The 10,267-nt window shown below is 43.4% G+C and overlaps 1 long non-coding RNA gene across 1 annotated transcript; it reads left to right on the top strand.

The window, feature by feature from the left end:
- Positions 1–7,800: 7,800 nt before the first annotated feature.
- LOC136522907 (uncharacterized) lies at positions 7,801–8,795 on the top strand. Its single transcript, XR_010776007.1, has 2 exons — positions 7,801–8,139; positions 8,431–8,795. It is a non-coding gene; the product is annotated as an uncharacterized lncRNA (long non-coding RNA).
- Positions 8,796–10,267: the final 1,472 nt, after the last annotated feature.

Raw genomic sequence — 10,267 nt, 5'->3', positions numbered from 1 at the left:
AGATTAGCAACTAACCTGTGTCAAACATGTGGTATATCATTTAGTAGCATAACAATAGTAACCATAGCCGGTGTAAGATTTTCATATTCATAATCCAATTACTACAATGAAGAAGCTCCGTCAAGTTTCTCACTATCCGAGAGAGATGGCGATTCGAATTGATTGCAACCATCTAGGAAGTATTCCTAACACAAACCCAGGTCTACTAGCCACGGTATCCTTAGGTCACCTTTGGTACCAGTTAGGTATAAATTTCGTGGGTTTGATCAGCGCCACACCCTCAGGGACACTACTAGATGCTAGGTCAATCAGGGCTCTAACCTACCCTTGGCCTCACACTGGCTCCCTATACATCCTTACTATCTCTAGTGTGTGCACATTGATAGAACAAGGCTTGGCCTAAGTTGAGCTACTCGGCTTCGCAGTCGGAACGAGTTATTTGGTCAGCTAAGTGAGAGGCGTGCGTTCAAAATGACAAGAGGACCTCTAATGATGCGGTCCTTAATCCGCACAGATGGAATCACATGAGTCAACCTACACATAGATTCCACCCGGCCTTTAGTTATATTATTCAATGGTTCTTTTCCACGATAGCAAATATAGCCAACCATGCTCTGGTATCCACCTATATCTCGCAGGTGACAGGAAATTACCCGACTTCTACCAGTCTAAGCATGGCTAAGCATATATTTGATCCTGGACTTCTACCAGTTTAAAGTATATATCTGGACAAGGCAGTTCTATGCATCAAGTGTTTTCAAATCAACTCTTATAACCTAATGCATCAAACATAAATGACTCAACTGATGTTTTATAAAACATAGGAGGCTTAGAATGCTCCAGGGCTTGCCTTTCAGGAAAGAAGTGGGTCGGTTGTCAGGACACTCTAGAAGTTCATCAGTGGTTGGCTCCTCTCCTTCAGGAGCTACGGGCTATGGTGTCTCCTGATTCTCCTCTGCCTCTTCCTCAAATTCCAATAGGGTTACTCCTTGGGGCAATCCTATATGTATGAGCATGAAATAAGATATCAAGGATGCATAGATAATGACATGGATGATATGATATGATGAAATGCATAATCATAAGTGTTCTTAATAGAAAGGTATTAGGGGTGATAACAAGATTAACTTTCTTTTTACTGAGTAGGCGCATATCTCTTCTTTAGTAATTAAACAAACACCTATTTAAAACATTTTCTGGACTACAAGACAACAACCACTTGTTTTGACAATAACTGAAGTTATATACATCCAAATAATATGATCTTGTACTTTCTGGAAAGCTTATAAAATTTTCTACAACTTTATTTTAATCATCTTAAGGTGATTCAGTAGCTATCTAGGTCAAACAATTCAATCTTTCAGACCTATCCAGAGGACAAGCAAATCTGACAGCAGGTTTCTAATAGCTATAAATCTTAAACCATTTAGCCTATAGCTATGAAATTTTTGGACAAGCAATATTAGTAAGTTATCTACAACTTTGTTATTAACAAGTTTCATAGAAAAAATATTATCATCATGAATATGTCACCAAAACAAAAACTACTCATACAGCCATTTAGTTGAATTACAAAGCAATAATTAACTAGCTACCTATAACCAATTAATTCCAAGCACAACTACTAATATCAACAGATCATATGCATCACAAGCACCCTAGAAAACATCATGGTAAAATTCTAATAACTTATTTACATGAATTTATTAATTTCCTTATATAATAAGGTGATTTAAATATAAATATTTCCAGTACTCAATAAATTCTGAAACAATTACAGTCGCCTACATATGACCCCAATAGTCTACTGTACAAATTTCATTCTATTTGGATAAGTATAGCCATCTCTACAAAAATGACAAGTTGCATAGGCTTATTTTAGCAAAAATAGTTTCACGTAGTGAAAAGTGTCAAAGAATAAATTTATTATTTTTCTTACTTTCATCCTAGCATAAGAACACTATGTAAAAATTTGTATGATCATATGTTATGTATTTTTACCCCCATTTAATTTCACTAGAAACTAGCAATTAATCAAGGTTAAATAGAAAGACCATATTTCTAGTATGTCTACTATAAGTTTAGTATTTTTTCTAGCTAGAGCATGTCAACACAAGACCATCAAAATTGGAATCACAATTTTTGCATCTATGTAGCTCAAGTTATGCATTTTACAAGATATAAACTATTCTAAAAGCACTTTAATAGCTCAATATAATTCTCTTAGAAAAATATCCCAAACAGTAGGTTTCATATTTTTATCAAATATTACACTTCATGATGAATCGAACAAAATTTGGTTCACTCAATTTGAACATTCCTATCTCTAGTTATGAATTTTTGAAGTTTGCAACAAAATCTAGAAAATAAATAAAGAAAAATTCAAAACCCTAACTAACAGATGGGCACCGCAGGTCAACGGGCCCACATGTCATCGGCACAGAAGCAGGGCATGGTGGTTGACCATGGAGAGCTCACCGATGGCGAGGTCACCACTGTCGTGTTCCCCACCCTCTAGCGCACCTAATGGTACCCTCGGTTGGCTCAGCGGATCACCGAAGCTACCTTGACGACGAGCATGGCGGCTCAGCGGTGGCGCACGATGGCGGACTCACCGTATCTAGCAAAGATGTGACCAATCAAGCATGGCTATGGCTTCTACAAACCCTAGCGGAGCTCTACGGTGGGGATCGAGCCACAGTGAAGCGGCGGTGAGCTCCGACACGTGCATGGCGACACGGTGGCGCACAGCGCACACGGCGGCACTTGCCGTTCCAACAAGACGGTGGTTGGTGATGGGTCTTCGTCTTCGGTGATGGTGCAAGGGTTAATGGAGATGTAGAAACATGTGCTAGAGGGGGATGATAGGGTGTAGTCGGTGCTAGACGCGGCGAGCTTGAGCTCGCGGCCATGGCAGGCGCACTCAGTGTGGTCGCATGTTCCCACGTGGCGGTGGTGGTAGCGGTTGAATAGACAATGACATGAGCATTTATGACCTAAGGTGATGATGGACCAAGGGAGAAGAAGGTAGGAGGAGTGGTGTATAAGGCTGGACACGGCGAGCTTGAGCTCGGTGTCGCACCGCGGCCATGGCGGTGACAGCGACTCAGAATGTGGCATCACCTGGGCTCGAGCGGCTACAATGGTGGGTCGGGGAGGTAGAGGAGATGGCGGCGAAGCTGTGGGTGAGACAGATTGAGCGGTGGTGCTGTAGTGGTGGCGTGCTCAGATGACAAAGCTGGGCAGCGGCGCGATGCTCTGCTGCTACGGTGAGCGCACATGAGCGAGAGGGAGAGAGCGAGGAAGAGTGAAGGAGTGCGCGCGAGAGAGAGAGCGAGCGCCCAGCCTCAGCCTTTTAGCATGGCAGCGTGGGGACATGGCAGCATGCACGGTGCCATGTGGTGGCCATGGCCTTCGGTCGGTCGGCCACTATCGCTGTCAACTCTGAGCCGGCGAGCCCAATCAGGCTGACTGACGAAGCAACTTTGAACCCCTAGATCTCCCAAACCAGTTCGAGTTAGCAAAAAATTCACGAATAGAAATTGTAGAGCTACATGAATACTACAAGATTGCTTAAAGGAGTTTTATCTAAATCATAATGGTTTTTAAACTATAAGGCTCCAAATTAGGCTACATTGAAACTGAAACCAACTTTTGACTTAGAAAAAATTTCAAGTCCAGAAAACAACATTTAGTTGATTTTTGTGGGCCCTATTTGACTAAGCTAGGCACTGATTCAGCTCATGACCCTTAATTAAAGTTTGTTACCCATCTCAAGAACTACAACTTTTATTAAGGGTTCACTATCATGGAAATGCTCTAGACTATAGTTCAACTCTAGTCAAAGTAGTATCATGAAAAATGAAGTTTTGAGTAAACTAGGACTTGGAAGCAAAATTGGCTCATGTTATGAATACAAACATTATTCCATTTTCCATCCTAGATATTTCTAAGGTGTTTTTGTGATCCCACAACCATTTCTCACATTGGCCACACATGATCACAAGCATATGTAAGTATATAAGCAACATCACATGTGATAAAGATAAGGTGAATGAAATAAAACTTCACATGCTCATGCTCATGAATGCTTGGATGATGCTTGTGCTCATGAAATACAAGTGCCAAATGCATGCTTAACACTAGGGTGTTACAGCCCCTCCCCCTTATAGAAATCTCATCCCGAGATTTGAGAGACCTACCATTTTTCATAAAAGGCGGGATAAACCTCACGTAAATAATCATCTCGCTCCCACGTGGCATCTTGTTCGCTGTGGTTATTCCACACCACTTTGTAGAACTTGATGACCTTGCTCTGGGTCACTATGTCCATTTCTTCCAACACTTGGATGGGTTTTTTTGTTATAAGTCAAATCTGATTGGAGCTTAATATTGGCGGGTTCAATGGCTTCATCAAGTCTATGAAGGCACTTTTTAAGTTGAGAAACATGAAAGACATTGAATATGGCTCGCATCTCTGGAGGTAATTGGAGCTTGTAAGCTACCCTTCCACTTCGCTCGATGATCTTGTATGGGCCTACATATCTAGGTGCTAGTTTTCTTTTCACACCAAATCGTCGTACTCCTTTCATTGGCGATACCTTAAGGTATACATAGTCACTTACCTCAAATTCGATAGGCCTTCTTCTCTTGTCAGGATAGCTCTTTTGCCTAGACTGGGTGGCTTTCATATGTTGTTGGATAATACGCACTTGCTCTTCAGCTTCTTTGACAAAATCAATGCCATAGTATCTCCTCTCTCTGGGCTCAACCCAATTCAAAGGAGTTCTACATTTTCGACCGTACAAAGCTTCAAAAGGAGCCATCTTAATGCTCTCTTGATAACTGTTGTTGTAATAAAACTCGACTAAAGGTAGTCACTTTTCCCATGAACCCTTGGAAGAGATCACACATGCTTTCAACCTATCTTCTAAGATTTGATTTACTCACTTAGTCTGTCCAGATGTCTGAGGGTGATATGCTGAACTTCGAACTAGGTTGGTACCTAACTACTTGTGCAAGTGCTCCCAAAACCGAGCAGTGAATTGAGAGCCTCTATCTGATACAATGGTTCTTGATACTCCATGTAGTCGCACTATATGCATGATATACAATGTTGCGTAATCATAAGGTCAATAGTTGGTCTTGATTGGGATAAAATGTGCGGATTTAGTCAAACAGTCTACAATTACCCATATCGAGTCAAAACCTTTTCTGAGTAGTTGGGGATGGCGGGCGTGCACGATATGGTCCAGGGAAGCTGGAGGCTGGAGGCTGAAGGTAGAAGAAGGGTGGAGGCTGTTGGATCTTAATCCTATGGTGCAAAAAAAATTAATGTGTTGAAACTGCATAAAACACATAGTTGTGTAGTAGACAGACTCGAATGGGATATTTTTGATGTGGTGGATCCATGCGCTTCGGTTTAGTTTGCAACTTTGCATTCTTTGTAATGGTTCAGATAGCTCATGATTAGTATTTACAAAATCAGAACTATCTCATAAAATAGAGCAAAAGAACTATTTCTGTACCTTCTGTATTTGCTCTGATGACCCATTCATGCAAATTAATTGCTTCTATTCAGGAGGAATGCCTAGTGACGCCCTATACCGGGAGCTGTGGCATGCGTGTGTTGGGCCGTTGGTCACATTACCTAGACAAGGCGAGCGCGTCTATTACTTCCCCTAGGGCCATATGTGAGCATCTATGACCTAAGGCAATGACGGACCAAGGGAGAAGAAGGTAGGAGGAGCGGTGTATAAGGCTAGCCACGGCGAGCTTGAGCTCAGCGGCGCACCGCGGCCATGGCGGCGATGGCGACTCAAAATGTGGCCTCTCCTAGGATCGAGCGGCTATAATGGCGGGTCGGGGAGTTAGAGGAGATGGTGGCGGCACTGTGGGTGAGACAGATTGAGCGATGGTGCTACGGTGGTGGCGTGCTCGGCTGGCGAAGCTAGGCGCAGCATGATGCTCTACTGCTACCATGAGCGCACGTGAGCAAGAGGGAGAGAGCGAGGAAGAGCGAAGGAGTGCACGAGAGAGAGAGAGTGCCCAGCCTTGGCCTTTTGGCATGGTAGCGCGGGGACACGGCAGCGCGCGCGGCATCACGCGGCAGCCATGGCCTTCGGCCGGTCGGCCACTGCCGCTGTGAACTCTGAGCCGGCGAGCTCGATCAGGTCAATTAATGAACCAACTTTGAACCCCTAGATCTCCCAAACTAGTTTGAGTTAGCAAAAAATTCCTGAATAGAAATTGGAGCTACATGAATACTACAAGATTGCTTAAAGGAGTTTTGTCTAATTCATAATGGTTTTCAAACTATAAGGCTCTAAAGTTGGCTACATTGAAACTAAAACCAGCTTTTGATTTAGAAAAATTTTCAAGTCTTGAAAACAGCATTTAGTTGATTCTTGTGGGCCCTATTTGACTAAGCTAGGCACTGATTCAGCTCATGACCCTTAAATAAAGTTTGTTACCCATCTCAAGAACTACAACTTTTATTAAGGGTGCACTGTCATGGAAACACTCTAGACTATAGTTCAACTCTAGTCAAAGTAATATCATGACAAATAAAGTTTTGAGTAAACTAGGACTTAGAAGCAAAATTGGCTCATGTCATGAATACAAACATTGTCCCATTTTCCATCTTAGATATGTCTAAGGTGTTTTTGTGACCCCACAACCATTTCTCACATTGGTCACATATGATCACAAGCATATGTAAGTATATAAGCAACATCACATGTGATAAAGAGAAGGTGAATGAAATGAAACTTCACATGCTCATGCTCATGAATGGTTGGATGATGCTTGTGCTCATGAAATCCAAGTGTCAAATGCATGCTTAACACTAGGGTGTTACATTGCCCGCCTTAGTTAAGCATTAACCGAGGCGGTTGCTGTGCAGGTTGCCCTGCCTCGAATATCTGAGGTAGGCAACCTGGCCGCCCGCCTCGGAGCCCCAAACCCAAACGCTGTGCAAAACACTTTGTGTAGTAGTGCGGACCTCCCTCTCATTGCGTGCGACAAGTGTAAGCAGAAGACTGTGTTGAAGTACAGGGTGAAGAAGGAGGGTCCCAACCGTGGCCGCATCTCCTACACGTGTCCAGATCGCAATGTGAGTTTTCTTAGCTACGTTTTGTTATGGTTTGTAGCCCTTTTGTGATGATTTTGATTAAAGTTCTTGATTTGGTGTCATAATTTCAATGGGATGGCACTGAATCATGTGATGGTTGGTACTGGAAAGAAAAGTAGGTTAAGCATGTGCAAGAATCAGTTGAGGCAGCTGATGAGAGTGCCCCTATGCATGAAGAGGCAGTGAACGAAGAAGCCCATCGATCAAGAACTAACGAAGGATTTGTATGTTTTAGTTAGAATTGGTCACCAAATCCTTATTCTGTTGACATGCATTGTAGGTTTAGTTTATTTAGTGCTATTTGGGATTATCTATGTTGTATCAAGGTTTTAATAAATTAATGTTCGAGTGAAACAGCTCTTGTATAGGATATGAAATAATCATGTTGAGTGATGAACATTTTTTTGTTCATTTAATTAACTAATCATGCATGTTGTTTAATATAGGTTATTAATTAATTAGGGATTTTGGTGTTTTTACTTCTACTCCAAATCTTAATGGTGATTTTACTCCTTCTTTTTTAACTTTGTCTCGTTATTTACAAACGAAGCGGCCGTTTGCGCCTGCTTTTAACACCGTTTAGACTGGCGGGATTAAATGGCAAAAAAAAAAATGAAAAGAACCTAGACAAAACGACAGCACTGCCCCCTCCTGAATCACTCGAATGGACACGGGAAGGAAAAGCGTCGGGCTCGGGCATTTCCCCATCCGACGGACTCCGGAGTCGGTTTCGGCCACTCCCGGCGCCGAGGTCTCCCGGCGGCGTGGTCTTCCTGGCGGCGAGGTGTCCCCCCACGGCCTTCCCCTCCCCCCGGCTCGTGCCCCAGCTCGCGGCGGGGTGCCCTAGGGGCGCGCTCCCGGTCCGAGCGGGCAGGCGAGCGGCAGCGGCTAGTCCCCGCCGCGGCTCCCCCGGCTGGCGGCGCCGGCCACCATCCCCGGCGGTGGCACCCCCACCCCTGCCCCTGCCTCCCCACCTCCCGCAGCAGCAGGACGAGGCGGCGGCGCAGGTACTGCTCTAGACAGGTTTCTATTTTGAGTTAATTTGTGTAGGGAAGTGCCGCCGCAGCTGGCACCGGCTCCTGCTCCAGTCCGCGCTCAAGCTCCCCGAGGCCTGCTGAGCCTCTCATCGTCGGGACCCATGTCGTTGCTGGATTTGTGGTCCGGGACTTTGGGTAGAGGATGAGCTGAGGAGATGGCGTGTTTTGGAGCAGACCCTTTTAACAGCTAAATCTGCTTTGGAGTTTCACTTTCCGTTCAATGTTCTCATGTCTTGTATTACTGTGTCTTCTTTGTTGCAGGATAGGAAACACCTTTGCCATCTAACTGAAAACACCTACTACTCAGTTTTCATTTTTACGGGCAAGTAGGAGTTTCAGATGTGCAAATAGGAGTTTTAGAATAGGCTCAGGATGATCATGGGACAGTAAATGGGGGAGGACCTGGCCTCATTCGATGTGCGAGATATGAGCCTTGGACAGCAGATCGAGTTCGCGATGTACAAAGTTCGCCTCAGGAAGGCAACTAGGCAGTACCAGCCATGCTGACAGATAGATTGATGGCGTAGCCTTGCAGGTTCTTAGTTCTTGCGTAGCTAAATATTCTTTCTTTTTCCAAGCTGTGATCCGATACTTCCCAGTTTATATTGACACAGACAATTGTTGATTCGTTTCCCTGTAAACATTGGCTGCTATCTGCCATATTTAGTTGACAGCTCCTACTTAAATTTCAGGTATACTAATAAAGTCATACATGTATTACATTACCTACAATGGTCTATAGCTGCTAAAAAACTTACCAGTGTCACATTGTGTGATGTATGTTTATGAACTGCTATTAGTCATTACACAAATTAAATCTATTTGATGGCATATTATATGCAAGGTAAAATTTTTGCTGTTGAAGAATTAAATCTAACTTGTGCACAGAATGTCCAAACACTGTTGAAGATCTTTGGATCTTTTAAGCACACCACATGTGAAAGTAGGGGTGAAAACACAATATCATAATAAAACAGGGGTAAAAACGCATGTGCAAAGTTGTCCTTTTGTCTAAAAGTTAACACTGTTAGAGAGACTTCACAGACCAGGGGGTAAAGTCTTCATTCGTTTTGAAATTGCAAGAGTAAAATCACAAAGTTAAAAAAAAACGAGGGTAAAATAGCCAATGCGCTTCAAAACAGGGGTAGAAATGCTTAAGCCCCAATTAATTATGTTCAAGTTTTTGATATGGTCATGTAATGCAGAAGAACCGGCAATGGATGTACAACGCTAACCGCCGATCCCAAGAGTTCATTGAGGGCGTGCATGATTTCATACGTGTGGCCGAGGCAAACACGCAGAATGATTTCATGTGTTGCCCATGTGTTCTCTGTAAGAATCTGAAGGATTATGCTTCCTCAAGGACCCTTCACGAACACCTGTTTAGGTCGGGTTTCATGTCAAACTATATTTGTTAGACCAAGCACAGGTATCATTGTGTGCCGTGTGCCACTTAGGATGTTGTTCTGACGACCATGGAGCCTTTCATGATTTGCATCCCCAATTCATGTGTATCGTTTGGTTTTCTGAATGCAATGTTCTTCATGTTGCAGTGCACATTGTGCAAATTTTTGTGGGCGTTGCAAGAGGCATAAAATTTCAAGGTTTTCATTATTGGTCAGTAACAATACTGATGACTGTCGCAACCTCAAGTCATTTCTAACATCACAAAGCAACCTTTTGAACCTACCAAGACACCTGCTCTCGATGACAGTTCAGCTCTAGTCTCCCAGCACCATCACAAGGCTGGTTGCACTATTCACAGAGTCGCACAACCAGCTGCACCTCCTATCCCTCCATCAGGTGCCTCTGCTTCTACGGGCTTTCCTCCTAATCAATCATCCAGCGCCCTCTGTATTTGTTGCCAGACTATACCAAACAACTCAAGTTTACATTGAGTTCCAAAATAGTTTGATACAACAAAAGCTTCATTCAGGACCATCCTTGGCAGCCCAATGCTGCATTGCAAATAGGATGGTGATCTTCAATATACCTTGTTTTTGGCTGATGCTTCTAATCATCCTCCATCAACCATTGCATGATCAGTTATACGATGGACGGTGATAGCAACCTCCACGATAGGCATGCGGTGCTGTGA

This window comes from Miscanthus floridulus, chromosome 18 (genome assembly GCF_019320115.1).
Source record: "Miscanthus floridulus cultivar M001 chromosome 18, ASM1932011v1, whole genome shotgun sequence".
Classification (NCBI taxonomy): Eukaryota; Viridiplantae; Streptophyta; class Magnoliopsida; order Poales; family Poaceae; genus Miscanthus; species Miscanthus floridulus.
This window is presented reverse-complemented; position numbering and strand designations above follow the sequence as displayed.